This window comes from Thermobia domestica, chromosome 6 (assembly GCF_964235325.1).
Source record: "Thermobia domestica chromosome 6, izTheDome1.hap1.1, whole genome shotgun sequence".
NCBI lineage: Eukaryota > Metazoa > Arthropoda > Insecta > Zygentoma > Lepismatidae > Thermobia > Thermobia domestica.
This window is the reverse complement of record NC_137459.1, coordinates 120,215,473-120,228,902: the sequence shown is the minus strand read 5'-3', so window position 1 is coordinate 120,228,902 and position 13,430 is coordinate 120,215,473. Positions and strand designations below refer to the sequence as shown.

Sequence of the window (13,430 nt, the reverse complement as noted above, 5' to 3'; positions counted from 1 at the left end):
ATTTACGGCACACCAGTGTGTCGCGGCACACCGGTTGGGAAACGCTGGTATAGGAGCTCAAACACAATATGTACAGGGTCCTCACATAATGCGCGCGAAGTGTCACCAGGAACTGTCATTATTATGGCAATACGTGAAAATTGCAGCGAATCACCTTTGGTAAGTGATACACAGTTCAGTACGTGCAGAAATTAGGACTTGTCGATTTCATGAAGAGGTTAGAGCTTGTATACTGGATTTTCCAGCAAATAAATGAGAGCTTGTATACTGGGTTGATAAAAACATTGTGGACACGTGAAACTAACTTCATACTTGAAATCAACACCCAAAGATGTTGCATTTGGGACACGGAATATTTACGGGATCCTTCCTACATCAATAGAAAATTGGTCTGGTGTGATTTCGTGGCTACATTCCTTATTTATTTGTTTCTTCTTCAATGCGTTCGCAAGAGAATTGCTACATTTACGCGTAAGCGACATGCAGAGTTGCTACTAAACTGTGTTATGTTCCAAATGCAAGTTATAGAATGTCCCCATACATATATATCCATGCAAAATGGAGCACCACTGTCTATTGATTACCTATTCAACAACCACTACAGTTGTTGAATAGGTAGTATATTACTTTGCACTATAATCACCCGATATGTCATTTTTTGGCATACCTTGGGTGTCTCATACGACACAAAAATAACGAAATCAAAAATTGTATAAGGCAGAAGCGCAAATGTAATTTTCTTTTCACGTCCCTAAAGACCGTTGAGGCGATTCGTATGCATCGCGTATTTTTTTAAGGAAAATATTAAGCTCGGAATATAACGCAAGTGTAGCATTCAGTTTAATATATTTGAGTAGGCTATTTTTTATGAGCGAATAGTACAATGTAAACAACAAGCAAACGACATCCTGAATCCATAGTGTTTAAGTTACTTTATTAAGGTCAAAGCACTAGACGACCACACTTTCTCTCACATTGGAAGTAAACGTATTTTATCCAATGGTATACACAAGGAAATCATGATGAAAAGAGTGCCATTAAAATTACAAGAGCAAGCAAAAATAGTTGAAATACTCTAAATGAGTGTTTTTCCAACTTCTTTAATTTCAAGGGGGGACAACTTTTATTAGCCACAATATTCTATAAACAACAATACTTTGTCCCCTTCAAAAGCAAATTTATTTTTTTCTTAAATATTTTAGCATATATTATTATCAATCTACTTATGTTTTTTTTTTTTACAATAGTATTAATTAAAATGTTCTTAATTTTATTGGTACTGAATCTGTGCTCTCTACACAGCGCATCATTCACATATGAGCATGAATCTCACTGTCATTCCTGACATCTGTACATGTCCCTTTACAGACACAAATGGAGGACGTCTTGATAAAAATCGACAAGGAGTACCATAAAGGAGAGATTTTTTCGATTATTTTGTAAATATCTCCCATCATTTGGGAGATTTGAGCCTACTTCCGGTTGGAGTTTCTAATTCATGTATGATCAGTGTTTTCTTTCTTCTTGCATGTAATAAGCAAATATATTACGCACACAATAATTATAACGTGAGTGATATATTGTGTTCATTGAGCAAAACATTCCAAACAATAAATATCTTAGACTAGAGAAATGGTTATCCTTAGTTTTTCATTATCATTTGGGCATGAAACAAACCCCTGACTGATACACTACTCCGTATACAATTAGGTGGTGTTGGAATGCATAACGCGTAGGATATGATGTTCTTTTTTTTAAGTTTAACACTCCAGTGTACCCGTAAAAAATGTAGTAAATAAATAGCGGCCGCGGTTTTTAAATATTCAATTAGAACTGGACATTCTACACAAAATTTGGAATCAACAAGTGAAAATGGCAATTTTTCAGCACTTAAGATTTTCGAGATCTCATTGTCGAAAGGATTGAATACAAACATATAAACCTTGCGTTTTATTATAAAGACTAGCTAAACCTGTGCTATCTACACATCGCATCATTCGTATATGAACATACAATACCTTGTCATTCTTCACAACATCTGTACCTGTCCCTTAACAGACACAAGTGAAAGACCCCTTGATAAAAATCGGCAAGGAGTAGCATAAAGGACATATTTCTTTTCTATTATTTTTTCAATATCTCGCACTGTTTGCAAGATTGAGTCTACTTCCACTTGGAGTTTCTAATTCATGTACTATCGGTGTTCTATTTCTTCTTGCATGCAATATATAATAGGCGAATACATTATATACACAATGAATTACAATGTCTGTGATATATGGCGTTCATTGAGGAAAACACTCCAAACAATAAAGATTCATGTTAGTCCGGAGAAACGGTTATCCTTCCTTTTTCATTATCATTTGACTATGAAACTAGCACCTGAGCGGTATACAATCCCTATATACAACAATCTGATGTTGGAATTATAACTCGTAGGATATGAATTTTTTTTTTTAATCAACATTTCCAGTAAAATGTAATAACGGCCACGTTTTCTTAAAATTATGCAATTAGAACTGGATAATCTACATAACATTCAGAATCTATCACTGAAAACAGCATGTTTCTAGCACTTGTGGTTTCTGAAATCTATCGAAAGGATTGGGGGACAAACATATAAACCTAGCATTTTAATATGTAGACTAGCTGAACCTGCGCTCTTTGCACAGCGCATCATTCATATATGAGCATGAATCTCCTTCTTATTCCTCACATCTGCACATGTCCTTTTGCAGACACAAGTGAAAGAAGTCTTGGTAAAAATCGACACGAAATATCGTAAAGGGGAGATTGTTTTCGATTAATTTTTCAATATCTCGTACCGTTTGCAAGATTTGAGCCTACTTCCGGTTGCAGTTTTTAATTCATGTATGATCTGTGTTTTCTTTCTTCTTGCATGTAGTATGTAATAAGCAAATACATAAACTAAGTAACTCTATGGCCTATGGAACCCGGAGGTTCAATGCCGCGTTCACAAAAGCTCTCCACTGATTTTATCCTTAGCCAATTTGATCCAGTTTCTACTTTGTATTCCTATTTCTACGAGATCAATCTTAATATTGTCCTCCCATCTGCGCCTACGTCTCCTAATGCTCGTTTTCCGGCGGGTATTCTAGTTAAGATTTTGAAAGCGTTCCTACTTTCTTTCATCCTGGCTACATGATGTGCCCACCTGAGCCTCCTAGATTTGATGACCTAACAATGTTGGATAAACCGTATAAATTATGTAGTTCCTCGTTAGGAAGATTCCGCCATTCCCTATTCCCGTTTCTCTTGGGTCCGAATATTCGTCTTAGGATCTTGTTCTCAAATACTTTCAATTTATGTTCTTCGTTCCAAGTAAGAGACTATATTTCGCAACCATACAGAACAACAGGCATGATTATCGTTTTATACATTTTAAAATAAGCTAATACATTACACATACAATCAATTATAATGTCAGTGATATATGCTGTTCATTGGGCAAAACACTTCAAACAATAAAGATTCAACTCAGGCTAGAGAAATGGTTATCCTTCGTTTTTCATTATAATTTGTCCATGAAACAAACACCTGAGAGATATGAAGCCCCTATATACAATTATACGGTGTTGGAATGCATAATAGGTAGGATATGATGCTTTAGTTTTTTTTTTTTTTTAATTTCAACACTTCCAGTGTATCCGTAAAAATGTAATAAGTAAATGATGGCCATGCTTTTTTTAAATATTGAGTTAGAACTGGACAACCTACGCAAAATTTACAACCGGTCAGTGAAAACGTCATCTTTTTAGAGCCTGTAGTTTCCGAGATCTCACTGTTGAAAGATTTGCCACAAACATATAAACGTCCACAAACGTATAGCTTAAAACTCCAGAGATGACAGCACAATTCATTTGCGTTTATTTGGGAGAAGGCTTATTAAAATGCAAAGGCTTTGGACAATAATCTAAAAGGATAAACTTTGTGTAAAAGATCTCTTTAAGTAATTTATTTAAAGTACAACTTTTTAAAAATATTTGTCTTTCTTATAAACGTGAAATCACAAATAACCGTAAATCAAAGGTTTGAAAGCTAAAGTTATAGGTTAGAGCTCAGTCTCTCTTAGTCATACTGAATCAAGAGGCCTAACCTCTCTTATGTGAGTTAATGTGCGAGCGAGGATCAAGTGTTGCAATACGCATTTGTGAGCAAAACACACGTACTGCATTTAGAGGGTTGACGAAAGTCTTCACTTTCGGAGAGCAGCTTGCTTTTTGAACCTCATCTTATCATTCTTTCTTTCATCTTCATCTTCATTTGGGCTTCGGCCCTAGAATACTTCCTACGATGGCGGACTCAGGCAACACCACTGGACAGACGAATCTTGGCAGACATTCTGGCTTACCATCTTTATCTCCTTCAATTCCCAGCACTTCAGTAGCACAACCATCCACTCGCACTCGGCATTTTTCTTGGGGTCATGAACCGATCAGTGCATCTAGAGATAGACATCCATCAAGCGAATCTACGCAATCCGCGAAACGCATCCGGTCTCGCTCACCAATAACATCCATGGATATCGAGGTTGAACGACAAAATTCTGGTGTATCTTCTGCAGTTTCATCAAATCACGCTTCTCTTTTCCATTTCATACTTACTGATTATGACACTAAGTACACAAACCCTAAAATGATATTTCTACAAATTGCTAAGTATGTTCCTCGGGTTCGAGATACCCTAGTACAAATCGTTAAAACAAAAAATGGCTACATCTTAAAATCTAATGATCCAAATTTTGGAATTACAATCCGTAATAAAGCTTCTTATGAAATTTTTGGTAAGAACGCGAAACTCACTAAACTCACGGACAAGCGACCGAAACAACAACCGCCTCCTAGAAAACTTCCGTTTCTGGCGGTAGTCATAAGGGGTGTCTCTCCTGATCTAACTGACGCCGAAATTCTAGAGGAATTAGCACAAGAAGGCATTTCAGTGGACAAATGTATTCGCATTCGCAATAATACTGGTCCTACATATATGGTAAGAGTTCTATCGCAGCGGCAAGATAATATCGACTATCTTCTCAGATTTGGAGCACCTATCTATAAGAAAATTCATCGCGTCGAACCATCTAAAACTCAGGGTCCGCTACCAATCCGGTGCGAAAAGTGTCAGCTGTACAACGACCACACTACGGGCAATTGTCGTAATCAACCTAAATGTAGTTACTGCTCCGGCCTTCATGAAACCAAAACTTGCCCCAACTTAAAAGGACCACCTAAATGCAATACATGTGGCAGTGGGCTTCACCCCACATATAGCTATCGGTGTAAGGCTAAACCAGCACCTACGCCTGAACATCCAGAACTTACTGTTCCATTGAAAACAGCAGACAAAACTACACCACCTACACAATCAGTATTACCCTCGCTCACAGTTGAAGATCTCATACGCTATGTTAGTCTAGTATTGCAAAACATATTTCCGTTTCAGCGAGCTCATGTCATACAACATATCATTTCTGCAGCCAAATCACTTTTTAACATTAATCTTCATGCCACTTATTCTAATAATTATGTTCATTTTCATATTGGATCGCTGGAAACCACGGTTTAAAACCATATACACAGTCTTCTTCATAATGGGGATCAGTTTTTTATTTGTCATTATTCGATCCTTTAAGCAACATAAACTATTACTTGAAACTCTGTTATTAGAGGAGCATATTAGTGCTTTTGCTCTAAATGAAACCGCTTTGAAGCCGAATGTATGTGCTCGTATTCCAGGATATCAATTACAACGCTGCGACTTTCAAGATCAAGCTGCTCGTGCCCAAGGGGGAGTTGCAATCGGATATTTTCCAAAATATCCAGTTCGGACATATACTCCGCAAGCTTTAGGGCATCTCCCGGAATACCTGTTAGTCACTTTATACTTTCCATCGATCATAATCAATTTCAGTACGATATACATTCGACCACGACAACCTATACCATTAGAATATTTCCGTTACATAGCCACTCACCATCGGAATATTCTCATCATGGCGGATATTAATATTCATAGTCGTACTGATCGCGAAAAAACAGAGTTTCACGAGCACATAACTAATAATCTTCAGATTTATCTTCATGTTCTTCCTGCACATACCAGACCTATCAGCCAGACTACACCAGATGTCGTCATCACCTCTATCAATCTTCTTAATGACTGTCAGCTTGCAGTTCTAGATTCCATCGGAAGTGATCACCATTCAGTGAAATTAACATTAACTCGAGGAAAACCCCCACGTCCTATACTTACACCTCGTCGGGTTCCGAGGTATGATAAGGCGAACTGGGCTCATTTTCGGGAAGACCTGGAACATTCACTTTCTAGCATTACGCCTCCAAATACTTAATACCTGTCTTACAGCTATTACTACGGCAATTCAAACCAGTGCCCATCAGAATATCCCGATGCAACAAGTGTATTCCCACAAACCGGCTTTACCACCGACATATCTTACGCTCATCCAGAAAGCCCGACAGCATCTTCGAGAATATTATCGAACCGGGAATGAAGCGTGTCTTCATCAACATCGCCAATGGCAAAGAGCTGTTCATAACTATCTTGTCGCATAAACGCCGTAATTGGATCAAGACCTGTAACACTTTATCCGAGGAAGAACACCCTTCTCGCTACTGGAAGCGATTTCATCAACTTACTGGCAAGACCACCACGATAACCTACCCGTTAGTCGCAGATGACATTCCTCTGTTTTCTGACGAAGAAAAAGCCAACGCCTTTGCTACACAACTACAGACCGTTTTTACGCCAACAGCTGCCTCTAAACGCTCTGAACGGAAAGATCTGTCTTGTATTCCTGCTCTACAACCTTCCACAGAACATGTGATTGACCCGGAACACCCACTCACTGCACCTATTACTACCAACGAAATCCAATTGGCTCTAAAACGGAAAAGGAACACAGCACCTGGGATTGACAACATCTCTTATAGACACATCAACGAAGCGCCATACTCATTTCTCCTGATACTGACAACAATATATAATTTCATACTTCAAACTGGATTCTATCCTTCTGAGTGGAAAATCTCTAAAATTTGTATGTTTCCAAAACCAAATAAGCCTGCCCATTCTGTTTGCTCTTACAGACCAATCCAACTCACATCAGTATTTAGCAAGATTCTGGAAAAAAAATATTGTGTCTCGACTTCATAAGTATCTTGAAACTACTATTCTACTGCCTATCCACCAAGCAGGTTTTCGGCCTCGTTTCTCCATAAATGACCAGCTTCTACGTCTCAGCACCATAATTACAAATCAGTTTAACAAAGGGTTTCCATCATGCCTCATTCTTATGGATTTGGAAAAGGCTTTCGATAAGGTATGGCACTATGGTCTTATTACAAAACTACAGTCATTCAAACTTACCACATGCTATCTCAGGCTTATTTACTCGTTCATTACAAATCGCATTGCATATGTCACAGTTGGTAAAGCACTCTCCTGGCTAATATTTCCGCTTACTGGAGTTCCACAGGGGTCGGCTCTAAGTCCATTATTGTATATTCTTTATGCTTCTGACATTCCAACAGTACCACGTAATGTATTTACTTTACAATATGCAGACGACACAGCTTTTCTTGCACTTGGTAACACTATCCATCAAATCAGCGCTGTACTACAGGCAACTCTGGATAATTTCATCACTTGGTGCAAGAAATGGCATTTAACCATTAACAACGACAAAACGCAAGCACTGGTTTTCATATCACCTCATACACGTTCCGGAGTCTACCGTAACCCAAAACTGCTACGAATAACAGTTGATGGATACCAAATACGCACTACCAGCACTGCTACGTACTTGGGCGTTGTTTTTGATTCCAAACTAACTTGGAGTGCACACCTGCAAAAACTCAAAACTAAGGCGACTACTCGTTTAAATCTTCTACGTCGTCTCACGGGCACTACGTGGGGCCTCAAACCCGATGTTCTACTCCATACTTACAAGATGTTTCTCCGTCCTATTCTCACCTTTGGACATACTGCCTGGTGCAATGCCTCTGTTTCCTTCTACGAAAAACTTTGCATATTGGAGCATCACGCTATTCGTCTAGCCCATCGACTTAAACTTCCGTATCCTACGTGGCTCACGTATGAATACATCAACTTTCCGAAGATCACAGAGCATATTGCACAACTTCGTAATCGGTACATTACATCTCGCATAGAAACGGGTCATCCACTTTTCTTGGATATTCTTCGAACGGATGCTCTCACTGATGCCGCATATCGTTACAAGCATACCCCATTGAATATACTCATTTCATTATATGTCCGCCGTGCAAACCTCACAGTAGCAGAACGCGACATCTATGCCATTTATATCATCCATGCTCATATTCCTCATGTTTTTCCATCTTAGCACAGACATCCTCACAACTAACTAGGGCTTCCCCTTGTGATCATTAGTCCCGAGTGGCTCCAGGACAGAAGATTTAACCTACATCTGTCTTACTAACTTCTTTGTGTTTGTGATGTGATGGCACTTCATCTCATATTACATCATCATTATCTTTTGTTTTGCTCACCGCCACAATTATCGCACAGTTTTGTCTTATCGCACATTTGCACTTATTTTTCAATTTATATTTCACTCATCTTATAACACAGTATTTATCCTTTTCTTATCTTATATTTAACATTCATTATATTTCAATTTTCGCACCTCCATTTCACAGCCTGTTCTTGTGTACTTTATAATAAAGATGTGTTTAATTAACAGAAATTATGGAAAATAAAATGATGATATAACCTTTCTCAACTGATGACATAACCCAAACTTCCCTTAGCCCAACAAATTATTTTCCAAATTGTATTTTTGTTCAGAGAACCACATGCCAAAGAGAGGGCGTAACCCTCTGAGAGGCTGGAGAAGTAATAACGTTTTTGAAAACCATCATCCTTATAAGTAGCAATTTCCCTCTTCTCCTTTCCCCCCCAAAAAATCGCTCTTAGTGGCGTCTGATTTGCACTGCATCTTTGACCCCATCACACATACACAATGACAAATAATGAACACACATTGAATGACTATTATTAATCAATCGATGAATAAAGATATCAAATTAATGAAATAAAACCTCTTTGTCCATCCACTTTATCCTTAGTTTCCCTATACAATTAACTTTACTCCAAGAGAAGGTGTTCCCTTCTTGGGTTTTGCATGATAAAAAAGTCGCTCTTAATTGCTATTGTAGTATTTTAATAGACTAGCTGATGATCCTGTGAGATTTACACAGCGCACAGTTCTAATATGAGCGTGAATCCACTTCTCACTATATCTGTGGAAGTCACTTTACAAACACAAGTAAAGGACATGAAGACTCTCAAAGGGAGTGAATTAGTATAGACAAATATGAATGCAATATTTTAATATATAGCAATGTTGAGGGAGTTTGTGGCAAACTTGGATAAGTAATATTATATGCAATATAATTTCATATCCAAGTACGCCTCATTGTATGTCCACAAGCCCTCGAAGTTGCCAGTTTCCAATAGGTTTTGTCATTCAGATTAACGCAGAGCGCCTGAAATGTCCACCAACCCGCTATATGTAGCTCTTGTACTTGTTACCTTCCACAAGGGTATCAACCTAGTTGCAATATTAAACTAATAGGGCCAAAACGACGCTTAAAATGTGGAATAGAAAAAAAATAAAGAAGTTTTTTTTCTTTTTTCTTTTTGAAAATTTGAATGAGAACTGGCATATCAACAAAAAAAAAAATTGTAATCGACCAGCGAAAACGGCACACGTTCCTAGCATATGTGGTTTTCGAGATCCTATTGTCGAAAGGATTGGTCACAAACATATAAACTTTTCTAGCATTTTAATATATAGATGAGTTCGTTTTTGTCCAGTAACAGTAGTTGTAGTACAAATTTTGCAAACAGTTTTATCATGCACCAACTTTACTTCAAAATATGAAATGCTTATTAACCTGCAACGTAAAAAGTTTATTCAATGTCACTTACCTGTTGTTCCTGGAGTACTATATCGTAAACTTTCTCAATAATGTCTAGTGTAGCTAATATTTTCATCGTCCATTTCGCGACTCATCTTACAAACTTCCATGACCACATTCAGGTACTTGTTTCACAACGGTAGCTCAAGATATCGGAGTCTATTCTCCCAGATATTTTTTCATATCTTTGTGTTTCTATTGTCTTCATACCTTTCTTCACTGAACATTCCATGAACGCTTGATGTTCAAAATTTTATTTAAAGCAAACACTCGTGTACTACAGTTGTACTATAGTTTCTTTCTTTAGTTTTAGCTATTAGTTATTGATCCACACAATTATGCAAAATTGTAGAAACGAAAGATAGTTTGTAATAATAACATGCTCAGTTATTTTACTACTGTATATTGCAATACAGTAGTCATCGATCAGCCTCTTGTATGCTGCAATTCAATTCGAAGTGCTATCAATGTTCTTGTTTGCATGCTATGAAATCATGTTTTCTTTCTCAACATTAAGTATCTTGCCTCCCGTGTCGTTCACTGGAAACGACGGTAGTAAATGTGACATCACATGGCATTTAATTGGAAATGACTGTATTATAGAGTGAGGAAAAATGTTCGTTTGTATGTTATGTACGAGTTGGAGGTAATCTTAAAACTACTCGACCAATTTAGGAACTGCTCTACCATTTGAGTATATATACTGTATATAGCGATTATTTTCGGTATATAGAACACACAAATAGCTTATTCAGTTTTTTTTTTTTTTTTTTTTTTTTTTTTAATATTGGAAACGCTTCACTGAAGAGGTGAGAGGTATGTTGAATGTGTATAACGCAGAGAGACGGAAGAATTTTTTGAACTGCTCCAGATAAATCGTGGCTTTAATGGAAACGTGGCAAAACTCTAAAGCATCAACTTCTAAGATGATTGGGTTTAAGATTGACATTTAACATGGGGACAAATGACAAAATTACTCCTTCGGGATGGGGGTTCTTTACCTGCACTGTTTTTACACAAAACTATCCTAACCTTTAGGATAATCTTCAATATCATATTTCAATAAGAGTCATCTCTGAGTTGTGCTACTTTTCTACTAAATCTACAGAATATATAAAATTCTGTTATTGAAGGTTTCTGATAAACAGCAAGCAAGTATCTGAATCATTTCTGATAAATGAGAAATTATTATTATTGTTGCATTATTCTTCTGAATTATTTCATATAAAGACACCGAATCTGATATGTTGATGCTTTCTTAGACGCATAATATTAATACTTTTTTGAACTTTCTCGTGACTATATGGTTAGCATACGCGGCTTTGGCCCTAAAGACCCGGGGTTGATATCCGATCGGGACTCAAGTTGCTCGAATCCCATGCTCAGCTGTAGGTTTGCGTCCCAAATAACCTCTGCACTGAACGGAAGGCTAAACTCTCAATCAAGTAACCAATCAACGAGCGTCTTGTGCATTTGCATGAAATATTACAAGTTTTACTCAAAAAGCTCGGACCTACATTTTGTAGGTCGGACATGCTGAACGTATGACATGTTGGGAATGCATCTTCCGGGCTTGGATGTGATGGAACCAGCTACTTGCGTATATTTTTTATTATCTGTGACTATCCAATGTGCCTTCAATGAGCAGGTACCTACAATGTGTGTGCCTCATATCCAATACCACATCATAAGTTTCTGTTTACCCACACATTTACATATGCCAGTCCAGTGTGGGTTCTCGTCTAACCAGTATTGATGAGTTATTCGTTTACTTCACTATTGATGCAGCAAACTACCTCGCCACTATGCAACTCCTCATGCAGAAACTGCAAATTCATACGGTGTTGTTCCACTACACATTGATAGATCTCTAACTGCTTGTCTGGATAGTCCTTGGTTAAACAGTTTTGTAATTGCAACTTGTAGGGGTATCACGGAATGTATTGCTCGCTCCGTACGTTTGCACTTTAATCGCTGAGAAGTGATTCATGGCGGGTACTGATGGTCGGACTATTGACAAATGCTGTCAGCAGAGCAGTTGATGTTCATAATTCACAGCAATCTTCGGACTTTTGCTGCGTGGCTTCTCGTTCACATAAATTGTTCACAGAATTTAGTCAGAATCTGACAGTAATGTGTGATATGGACGGATGCCCTAGATTGAGTGCATAAACTCGGCCGGAATCACTTGAGTTATGCCCCATCTCCCACTGACACAATTTACGTAAATGTGATGCTGTAGAGTTAGTACCGTCCTGGTTTACCTACAACAAAGAATGACGAATCCGTTGGCATACTAACGTCCCACATTTCCACATGAATCACATGAATAAATATAGATAAAATCGATATCAAGTTATTATGTTGGCAATGTTCTAATCTTGAGCGACATATTGCATGATCATCTCCTCATTTGAATAGAAAAATGTGATTCAAGATGGCCGCATTAATATATACTTCCAGGTACAATCTCATCCTCAATAGCCATAGAGCAGATTTAATCTATCTGTGCAGTTATTTCCAAATTACAAGGGTGTATTTAGACTTTCGAATCATCCTATATATAGATGTAATTTACTGTAGTTCACTCTTAACGGTTCTTAAGTTATAAATTAAATGTTTCAGATATATGTTTGTTCGCTTGATTACAGCAAAATGAAATCGCTATACCGCCATTATTGTTAACACCTCCAAACTACATTTGAAAATCATGTGCATAAGAGTGTGCTGTAGAAATAGACAGGGAAAGTCCACGTACACTTTTATTGTGATATTCTGAAATGTTCATATCGTTCCTAATGCATTACCTTGTAGACATTTGATGAATGGCGAGTGCATTTGTCTGCTGTCCCAGTTCTCCCTCTGGAAAAAATAAAGAAGAAAAATGAAGAAAATGTGAATAGGATAAAAAAAAACATGATCTAATGCCACGCCAACTGTATAAATGCATACAGCCGACAACATGAAAAAAAAGTAATTGTATCTCATGTTATGTGTTACGGACTTTTACTGTTGTTTGTTGGCATATTTTTGACAGTGAGAAAGAAATTACTGCAATGTTAATTCTAAAGTTGTGGAAACGAATGACAAAGTTATAAATAACCAGCGTTATTATCAGAAGCGACAATTTAATTTCAATTCTTGTGTGTAACTCTTTGGTATGGGACATCTATATCACACAGAGTGAGAGAGGAAGAGCGAGAGAGTAGTTGATGAGTGTTTAATGAAAATACTTTTTTTTTTTCTAATCATCGTAAAGTTAAAAGATGCAGCTCTACTTGAAGTGCGACAAGAATTTACTTTGCAGTAGCATCTTAAGTACACATGTATTATTGTTGGTACAACACAGATTTTTCATGAATATAACATCAAAATTGTATCGTTGACAGGCATGGTCTAGTGCATTAAGATGATGTATTTAAATGTGGC

General features: G+C 37.4%; 1 protein-coding gene across 1 annotated transcript in view; it reads left to right on the top strand.

Moving 5' to 3' along the window:
• LOC145688171 (uncharacterized) overlaps positions 1-13,430 on the top strand; it is a 779,558-nt gene that overhangs the window by 684,471 nt on the left and 81,657 nt on the right. The gene's annotated exons all lie outside the window — the stretch shown is intronic.